The sequence below is a fragment of the Microtus oregoni genome, unplaced genomic scaffold (genome assembly GCF_018167655.1).
Source record: "Microtus oregoni isolate MIOR12 unplaced genomic scaffold, Mior012 000004F_ref0000308, whole genome shotgun sequence".
NCBI lineage: Eukaryota > Metazoa > Chordata > Mammalia > Rodentia > Cricetidae > Microtus > Microtus oregoni.
Window position 1 is genome coordinate 65476676 of NW_024543063.1, and position 11080 is coordinate 65487755.

An 11080-nucleotide genomic window follows, 5' to 3' on the forward strand; every position below is an offset into this window, starting at 1 on the left:
TGGCTGGAGGAACAGGAAGTCATAGAAAGCCATTGGCAGCTGCTCTCTGTTCTCCTATCTTTAAGGATCTTACCTGATATTTGACTCACAATTTTTATTGATAAAGATTGATTAGATTAATGCTTCAGTTCTATCTCATTGTACTGAAACTTGGAGGAGTCTGTGAGAAGCTTATTTTTGAAAGAAGTATAAGAATTAATACAGCTATAGGTACAATTGTTCCAGCACATTTATTAAATCAGCCATCATCTTTGTCCCCAAGTAAATAACCATTTTTGTCCTATGTCATGTTTTCAAACACGAATTCAGACTTTGAAGTCTCTTTTCTATTTCTCTGGTCTTCAAGTATGGCACCGATTTACAGCAATTTCACTTCATAATATTTAGTTATTTATTTATGTGCGTATTTGTTTGCTCATTCATGCATGTTCCACAGTGCTCATGGGAAGGTCAGAGGCAAGAGTCATTCTCTCCTTCCACCATGTGAGCTCTGAAAGTAAAACTTAGGTCGTCAGGATTGGAGGCAAGTGCCTTTACCCAGGGAGACATCTGGTCTACTCATAAAAAACATGGTCTGAAAAGGAAATTCCCCATCTCTGTTATTCTTGGTTTATATTCTTGGTTAGATCATGGTTTTCTAGGTTATTCCTAGAGGCTTATTCTTTAACATATATTCTGAGATTCTTTTGGGGGTTTCACAAAGTATCTGTATTTAGAAATTGCATAATACCTATATATTCATTTAGGAAGAACTGACTTAAAATGAGTTCCCATTTAAGGATGAGTTTCTCTGGAAGATAGCTCTCATATCAGCGCAGGTTTGTAATTGTCATCAATAGCTCCTGGAGATTTAAATGACCATTTCATTCCAAGCACCGTATAACTTGCTTTTTATAAATAAAGATAGCCTTGAATCCCACCTCCCAAGCACAGGGATGACAGGTGTGTGCCACCAGGCCCGGTTTTTATGCTCACTTTAAAGACTCAATATTAAACACTGGCTGTACTCACGCTCTCGCTATCATTGAAGTGAGTGAAATTTGTTTGAGTTTAAATTCATTTTTGTTATTTGCATCTGTGAACCCTTATCCATCATCGTAACTCTATTTTCTCTTCCTGCTATTTTGCTCACGACTTTAACAGCCACTAAATTTTATCAAATATTTTTCTATCTACTGATCTGACTCTCGTTTTATTTCATTATTGTTATAAATTACACTGATAGATGACAACGTTAATCTTTCGTTCCTTGAATAAATCACAGTTATGGCTTTGAAATAAAAATTCTACACATACTGGCAAAAGTCTAAAAATGATTTTGTATTTATAAGTAACATTTGTTTAAAGCAAATTTTACGGACAACTATCACGAAGCAGTGCTAAAATTGCATTGACTTTACAAAGAGAGTGTGAAGGTTTGCGTTTTCCGTGGCCTCAAATGTCTAACAAGTGCCATCCTAACTTATCCTTGGAGCTCGAGAGATGGCTCTGTCAGCTAAAAATTTGGATCCCAGTATTCATTCAACACGGTGGGCATCTTACACATGCTGCAGCCCCTGATTCAGGAGGGCAGACACAAGAGAGTCATGGAGGTGTGCTAGCTTCAAGACTAGCTGAGAAAATGTGAGCTCCTGGCTCAGGAAGAGACTCTGCCTCTAAGCGATAGTCGTGGAAGACCTTCTCTGGCCGCTGCACATACAGGCGTACCATACTCCACACACACGCAAGTGCACGCTCACACATGGACACATACATAGAAAGTGAATAGATAATTTTAAGAGAATAATTTATTCTCTAGGGAATAAACTCATCTCAACCATACTGAGTTTACCAGGATGGAATTTAAATAAGATTTTAGATCTTCCCACAGTCTTTGTTCAGCCGACTAGTCTAACCCCTGAATTATATTTAGTAATTTTATTTTTCTAAAAATTCTCTATTTCCTTAAGGCTCCAAATCTGAATGCCACAGAGTTCCACACAATCCTTATTTGTAATTTTTCAGATGGATACAGCCTCTTGCTCCTGCCAAATGTTGCCTGTTTTTGTTCTTTATTGCCTTAATCGGGCTCTAACGTGACAGCGTTTTTCAAAGAAGCCAATTTCTCCAATTATCTTCTTCATGTTTTGTTTCCCCATTTCAGCTTTCATCTCATTCATCCCCTCTTCTTAGTCATTTAGTTTATGTAGTTACTTTTCCTAATGCAAATTAAACGCAGGTTCCTTTGCTTTTGAAGTGTTTTTGTCTTTTTTGTTTGATATTAAAGTTTTTAGCCATGGCTAACTTCAGTTTTTCTGAAATATGTTTGCAAAGGAAAAATGTCTTTTACACTGGAACGACATAAACATATGCTTGCAATTACCTGATCAAACGCATGTGATCAACCCCCCCCCCACACACACACACCTTGATCTTTCTCAGACGTGCACTGGAGCCAACCAGGAGCACCTGGTGGTCAACCAGGAGGGATTTGAGCAGCAAACTAAATAAAGCCGAATGGGTGATTCCAATTGGGATATGGAATGGCTCCTGGAAGATGACAGAACTGCTGGGCCTAAGGGAGGAAGTGAGATCACTGGAGTCTGTCCTTGAAGGGGATGTTGGGACCCTAAGCCCCTTCTCTCTCTTTCTCTTTCTGAATGCTGTGAGCTGGGAAACCTCTGTCACTTTCGAGGACCATGACGTTTTGTGCTGCCAGAAGCCCAAAGCGATGGAGCCAAGTGACCATGACTGTTGTGGAATATGGCATATTCCTTTACACTGTGTGAAGCTATGTCACTGTGACTGGTTTAATAAAAAGCTAAATGGCCAATAGCTAGGCAGGAGGTATAGGCAGAACTTCTGGACAGAGAGAGGTCTGGGAAGAAGAAAGGTAGAGTTGCCAGCCAGACGCAGTGGGAGCAAGATATGCAGGATGAGAGGTAGAAGCCACAGACAATGTGGGGACATAGAGATGAATAGAAACGAGTTAAGTTATAAAAGCTAGTGGGACAAGGCTAAGCTATAGGTTGAGCTTTCATAATTAATAATAAGTCCCCCGTGTCATTTTTTGTAAGCTGGAGGCCCAAAAAAAAGTCTGTCTACGGTGGACTGACACCTTTGAAACCAGGAGCCAGAGCAAATCTTTCCTCCCATTGGTTGTCACTGTGGTGGAAAGCTGCTGCCTTCTACAAAGCCACACCCAAAATATAAAATGGAGCCAAAGCTCATGTTTGCACAGAAACCCTTGGATTAAAAATGGGGCAACAAAGTGACATTTTGTTTGCAATCTAACAAATAGAGCTTGCCTGAGGATCAGAGCACAGAGCTAAACCACTAGTTAGCCATATAGACCAAGCAATGGCGGCACACACCTTTAATTCCAGCACTCAGGAGACAGAGGCAGATGGATCTCTGAGTTCAAGGCTACCTGGCCTACACCAGATTGAATCTGTTTAAAAGAGAAACAGAACTCACACAAAGGTGATCCCAGCATTTGGGATCACATGTCATTCATGCCAGCACTAAGGAGGTGGAAATAGGAGTGATATGGCTGGGCAGATAGAGGATTGTAATGTGGGAAGAGACAGGAGCTCGGATGCAGTCTGAGATTCCAAAGAGACAGCAGTCTGTCTGAAGATTCTGTCTGAACATGCAGTCTGAGGATTCGTAGAGACATGATCACCCCTTTTGGTCTGAGCACTGGTAGAGGTAAGAACTCTCTAGTGGCTGGCCACTCTGTTTCTCTGATCTCTCAGCTTTCACCCTTAATATCTGACTCTGAGTTTATGTTATTAAGAACAATTAGAATTAATGCTACATGTTCATGTAACTTCATTAAAATCATATCAATGCAAAATGAAAAAAAAAACTTTTCTCTAAAATGTATTTGTCAGTTTAAAATCTTGGATGCTTTAGGCTATGAATAACATTTGAAGTGAACAATAGACTAACCAAAAACTTAAAAAGTTGAAGAGACATCTTCATAAAGCCAGAAAGGCTACTACAGTTCATGTAGGAACAGGCCTGAGCTCAACGAAGCTAAGAGGGGCTTGGGAACTGGCTCAGTAGTTAAAAGCAGTTGCTGCTCTTACAGAGGAACAGATTCAGTTCCCAGAACCCAGGCAGTGACCCACAACCAGCGGTAATGCCAGTCCCAAGGGATCCAATGTCCTCTTCTAGCCTATGTGGATGGCAGGCATTAAAATAAAATGGCAGAGCCGGGCGGTGGTGGCGCACGCCTTTAAATCCCAGCACTCGGGAGGCAGAGGCAGGCATATCTCTGTGAGTTCAAGACCAGCCTGGTCTACAAGAGCTAGTTCCAGGACAGGCTCCAAAACCACAGAGAAACCCTGTCTCGAAAAAACCAAAATAAATAAATAAATAAATAAAATGGCATTTAGAGTAGAAATAAGAGAACACCAGACTCTGTTATCAGTAATTACAGCAAATATAAATGTGATAAAGGTAGAGACCAACAGAAGGCGTTAAAATATAATTCAACCATATGCTATACAAAATTCACTTTACATTCAAGAACCTAAGTGTGTTGAGAGACATAAAGAGACGTAGAGTTAGCATCGTTAATCTAAAATATGAAACCAAAATGTTACAAAATCCAATGCTCCAGAACAGACATGATACCAAAGTCCTCTACCTGATCTCAAAGCAGAGGCACACATGGGTGGGTGTGAGTCATATATGCAACAGTGAAGGGGCAGGCGTAAATTTGCCATGTGTAGGCTTGAGTACCACTGCAAAGATACTTTACTCTATAGATAGTCTATATGATTACTCCCAATAGATGCAGAAAAAACATTTTACAAAAATCCAATACCGTTTCATAGTAAATGAGGAATAGAAGGTCTTTCTCTCAATCTAATAAAGGGCATTTTGAAAAGCCACAAATCTTCAGTGGTGGCATGGGCATGAACATCAACAAACACCCAGCTGCAGTAAGACTGTGACTTGCTTTTTTTATACCATCCACCACAGTGACTTGCCCAGGTCTGGCACCTCTCCCAGTAATCTGGGCCCTCCAACATCAATCATTAATCAAGAAAATGCTTCCCACAGACTTGCCTACAGGTAATCTGATGGAGAAATTTTCTCAATGGAGGTTCTTCTTCCCAAATAATTCTAGCTCGTGCCAAGTTAACAACAAACAACCAACAACAAAAGTCAACCAAGACAGACTGTTTATTGTTTATTTTTGTTGTTTGAGACAGGGTCCATGTAACCAAGGCTGCCCTCAAACTCATAATCTTCCTGTCCTCAGCTTCCAGAGGGCTGAGGATGTTGAAATTAAAGATATATACACAACCACACTCAGTTTTGAAGAATGATTGAGATATCTATTAGTGAGTTTTGATCAATTCATGTGTTCAGTCTTCCAGGCTCTGATCCATGCACACAGATGCGATTTGCTTTATTTGTACGTTGTAGTTTCTATTGTTTCATATTTACCCTGTTTATTGCTCTTGTCCTAAACAGCATACAGTGTTAAAGGTAAGTCTGAGGTGAGCTAATTTAAGAATGGCTAAGGAATAAAATCATGAAGCAGCATTTCTGAAGGAAGTTGATTCATAATGTCCCAACCTATCATATGCATGGGTTCTATTTATAGTCAGTGAAAGGAAGTGACATACAGAAGTATTCTGATTGACAATATATTCTGATGTCAATATAATTGACATTTGCCTTCTATGGTCATAATGTGGTATACTAGCTAGTTTTGTGTCAATTTGACACAGCTATTGTCATCTGAGAGGAGGAAACATCAATTGAAAGACAGCATCCATAAGATCAGGCTGCAGTCAAGCCTGTGGGGTATTTTCTTAATTAGTGATTGATAAGGTAAAGCCCAACCCATTTTACCCATTGTGGTTGATACCACCCGTGGGCTGGTGGTCCTTAGTTCTGTAAGAAATCAAGTTGGACAAGCCTTGGGGAGCAAGCCATTAAGCAGTACCCCCTCTATGGCCTCTGCATCAGCTTCTGTCTCTAGGTTACTGCACTGTTTTAGTTCCTGTCCTCAACAACGAACAGCGATGTTGAAGTGTAAGCCAAATAAAGTGTTTGGGTTGTGGAGATTCATCACAGTAATGGTAATCCTAGAACATGTGGCAATGGTTAGACCGGATTGACTGAAGGGAGGGTTGCTGTGATTGACCAAGCTTCAGTTGCTCAGTTATTAGAGTATTCACTTAGATTAGGTTATAACCCACCTGCAAATCAAGATAGGTTGTTGCTCAATATATACGGAGGCGACTTTAGTCCAAATTTTATTGTGCAGTTGCAGAAAAAGATGAGGCCAAGTTAGTCAACACTTTTAACTGCCCTGTTTCCGTGGGTGATGTCGCATGTCACATTAGTACAGCAAGGAAGGATCTTTGAAAATTTTTATTGTTATCTTCATTCTTCTTCATAAACTATCTCATAGTTACAATAACTTTAAGATTTCTGAAACTTTCTGGCTTCTCCTGAGTCCCCACCTCCCACTTCCACTTCCTCCATCCCTTCTGTTTCAAGAACTTTTGTCTTTGTTCTCTTGTTTTATGATGTTTACTTATTTATATCTGTCTATAGATATTTTGTTATTCACCTCATTTTTCTGGTTTTTCTCAACTTGAGTGTGTGTATGTGTGTGTGTATGCGTGCGTGTGTGCATATGTATATGTGAGCATGTATACATATATGTGTATGTGTATGCATGGATGCATTTGTGTGTGTGTGTCTGTGGCATGTGTGTGTTCACTGTTTCCATAGTGTTTTCTTCAGGGCGAGCATGCTGGTGATAAACACTTCAACTTTGCATGAAAACAAATCTTTTTAGACCCATTTTTTAAAGCATGAACTACTTCATGAATCTAAACGACTCAGGTTTATAAACAATAAAAGAGTTCTCTTCTCCATCTGGTCTCCCAGATCCAATCCTCCTGTCTCACCCCCAGCTCTGCAGCAGAACACCTGCTGTGGATCCCACAGACTTCCTCCTCCTACCTCCTTCTCCCCACTTTTGCTTTATCCCAGCCCCAGCTCCAACAGGCACCCCCTGCTAATCCACAGAGCACTCCCGCCAGGGAAGCAGGTGGGCTGACTGTAGACCTTCTGCTCTCCTTCTGTTCTACTACATACATCCCACTACATCCAAACCAGTGCTATGGCAGAGCCTTTGGGGTGACCTCTCTTCACTGTCTCCTCCCATTCCAAGGAGCTAGAATAAGAATATCCTTCTTGAAGACCCTGCTCCCTCCATGGACTCCCTAGAACCTCTAACCTATCGCCATTCCTGTCAGCTCCCAATGCCCAGAAACACATTTTACCTGGAACGCCCAGTGGTCCAAACTGTCAGGTCAAAAGAATAATCCCTACCAGGCAACACACAGGCATCAAACTCTCTGGAAACCCAGAGAGGAAACAGAAGAAAAGGAACAGAATACCACTCAATGAAGACAAAACCAGAAATCAGCACAAAGACTTATAATCAACCCAATTCCAAATGCATATACAGTAACATAAAAACACAATCAATAACATTCAAGGCCATGTGTCTCCACTAGAGCCCAGTTATTCTACCACAGGAGGCTCTGAATACTCCAACACAGCTGAAGCACAAGAAAAAGAACTTCAAACTGCCTTACGAAGATAATAGAGATTCTTAAAAAGGAAATTAATTTGAAGAACTTTATTGTTATCTTCAATCCTCTTTCTAAGCTACCTTATAATCATAACAACGTAAAGATTTCTGGAACTTTTTGGCTTCTCCCAAGTCTTAAAGAAATCCAGGAAAACACAAATTGTATCTGGAAATGAATAGAACTGTTCAAGATCTTAAAATAGAAATAGAATTAAAAAGAAAACTCAAACTGAAGGAATCCTGGAAATGAAAATTTTAGGAATTGGAACAGGAACTAGAGAGGCATGGTTCACAAACAGAACACAAGAGATGGAAGAGCGAATACCAGGCACATGTCAAAGAAAATGTTAAATCCAGAAAACTACTGACACAAATCATCCAGGAAATTAGGGACACTATGAAAAGACAAAACCTAAGGAAGGAATAGAGAAAGGAGAAGAAACAGCTCAAAGACCCAGAAAATGTTTTCAACAAATCATAGAAATTGTTCTTAGTCTAAAGAAGGAGTTGTCTATAAAGGTACAAACACCATCTAGAACACCAAATAGACTAGACCAGAAAAGAAAGTCCCCCTGGCACATAGTAATCAAAACATTAAATGTACAGAACAAATAAAGAATATTAAAAGATGCAAGGGGAAAAGACCAAATAAAATACAAAGGCAGACCAATTAGTATTACACCCTACTTCTCAATGGAAACTCAATGACCTCAGAAGGTCATAGTTTGCTGCAGACTCTAAAAGACCACATATGCCAGCCCAGAAAAACTTATAATCACCATAGATAAAGAAAATAATAAAACCAAATTTAAACAATATCTATATATAAATCCAGGCTTACAAAAGTTGTTAGAAGGAAAACTCCAACCTAAGGAAGTTAACTACATCTATGAAAACACAGGAAATACATAATCTCACAAAAGCAAAAGAATGAAAGAACACATACACACACAAACATCACCATCACCACCACCAACAAAATAACAGGAATCAACAACCATTGGTCATTGATATCTCAATATCAATGGTCTCAATTCACCAATACAAATACACAGAATCAATATGAAAGCAGGATCTATTCTTTTGCTGCATGCAAGAAATACATCTCAACATCAAGGATAGATATTATCTCAGGGTAAAGGATTGGAAAAATTATTCCAAGAAAATGGACTTAAGAAACACGCTGGTGTAGCCATTTTTAATATCTAATAAAATAGAACTCAACCCAAAACTAATGAAATGAGATAGGGAAGGATATTACGTGCTCATCGCATGAAAAAGTCACCAAGAAGATACTTTAATTCTTAAAATCTATGTCCCAAACACAATGGTACCCACTTTTGTAAAAGAAACACTACTAAAGCTTAAACCACATATTGATTCTCACCCACTGATGGTGGGAGCCTTTAACATCCTGTTCTCATCAACAGACAGATCATCCAGACAAAAACAAAATGGAGAAATTCTGAACCAAATGGATATTAAAACCAAATGGATCTAATAGATATTTATAAACATTTCACCCAAACACAAAAGAATATATGTTCTTCTCAGAACCTCATGGAACTTTCTCCAAAATTGACCACATACTTGGACACAAATAAAGTCCCAACAGGTACAAGAAAATTGAAATAACTCCCTGCATCTTATCAATAACAACAGAAGCAACATAAAGCCTACAAACTCATGGAAATTGAAAAACTCTCTACTGAATGAAAATTGGATCAATACAGAAATAAAGAAATTAAAGACTTTCTAGAATTCAATGAAAATGAACATACAGCACAAACTTGTGGGACACAGTGAGAACAGTGCCGAGGCAAGTTCATAGCTCTAAGCACCTACATTAAATAAAAAAAAAAAAACTGGAGAGATTTCATACTATCAACTTAACAGCACACCTGAAATCTCTAGAACAAAAAGAAGTAATAACACCCCAGAGAAGTAGACAGCTGGAAATAATCAGACTCGGGGCTGAAATCAGTAAGATAGAAACAAAGAGAACAATACAAAGAATCCATGAAAGAAAGAGTTGGTTCTTCGAGAAAATCAAGAAAATAAACATACCCTTATCCAAACTAACAAAAAGGCAGAGGAAGAATTTCCAAACTATCAAAATCAGAAATGAGGAACATAACAACAGACAACCAGGAAATTCAGAGAATCATGAGGCCATGCCTTTACAACATGTATTCCACAAAATTAGAAAATTGAAAAGAAATGAATAATTTTCTCAATAGGTGCCACTTGCCAAAGTTAATCAGGATCAGATAAACAATTTAAATAAACCTATAACCCCTAGTGAAATAGAAGCAATCATTAAAAGTCTCCCAAACAAAAACAAAAAAACAAACAAAGAACAAAAAGAACAAAAACAGGGATGGATGATTTCTATCTACCAGACTTTCAAAGAATAGTTAACACCAATACTCCTCAAATCATTCCACAAAATAGAAACAGAAGGGACTTTGCCCACTTCATTGTATGGGGCCACAATTACCCTGATACCCTAAAACAAAGTACCAACAAAGACAGAGAATTACAGACAAATTCTCCTCGTGAACATTGATATAAAAATATTCAATAAAATGCTTTCCAACCAAATCCAAGAACACATCGAAAAGATCATCCACAATAATCATATAGGTTTCATCCCAGAGATACAGGGATAGTTCAATATAAAAAGAAACAATAAATGTAACTCATCATATAAACAAAGTGGAAGAAAAAACCATGAGATCATCTCATTAGATGCCAAAAAGGCCTTTGACAAAATACAGCACCTCTTCATGATAAAAGTCCCGGAGAGATTAGGAATACAAGGAACATACCTAAACAAAATAAGGGCGATTTACAGCAAACTTATAGCCAACATCAAATGAAATGGAGAGAAAATCTAAGCAAGTCTACTAAAATCAGGAACAAGACAAAGTTGTTCACTCTGTCCATACCTATCCAATATGGTACTAGATGTCTTAGCCAGAGCAATACACGAACTAAAGGAGATCAAGGGAATACAAATTGGAAAGAGCGAAGTCAAAGCATTTTTATTTGCAAGTAATATGATAATATGCATAAGTAACACTGAAAATTCCACTAGGAAGCTCCTATAGCTGGTAAACACTCAGCAAAGTAGATGGATACAAAATTAACTCGGGAAAATTAGTAGCCCTTCTATATACTATGACAAACAAACTGAGAAAGAAAACAGCATCTTTCATAAGAGCCTCAAATAATATAAAATATCTTAGAACCTCAACATAAAACCAACCACATTGAACCTCATAGAAGAGAAAGCGGGAAGTAGCGTTGAACACACTGGTACAGAAGACCACTTCCTAAATATCACTCCAGTAGTCCAGACACTGAGAGCAACAATTAATAAATGGGACCTTCTGAAACTGAGAAGTGTCTATAAAGCAAAGGACACAGTCAACAAGTAAAAATGCCAGCCTAAAGAAT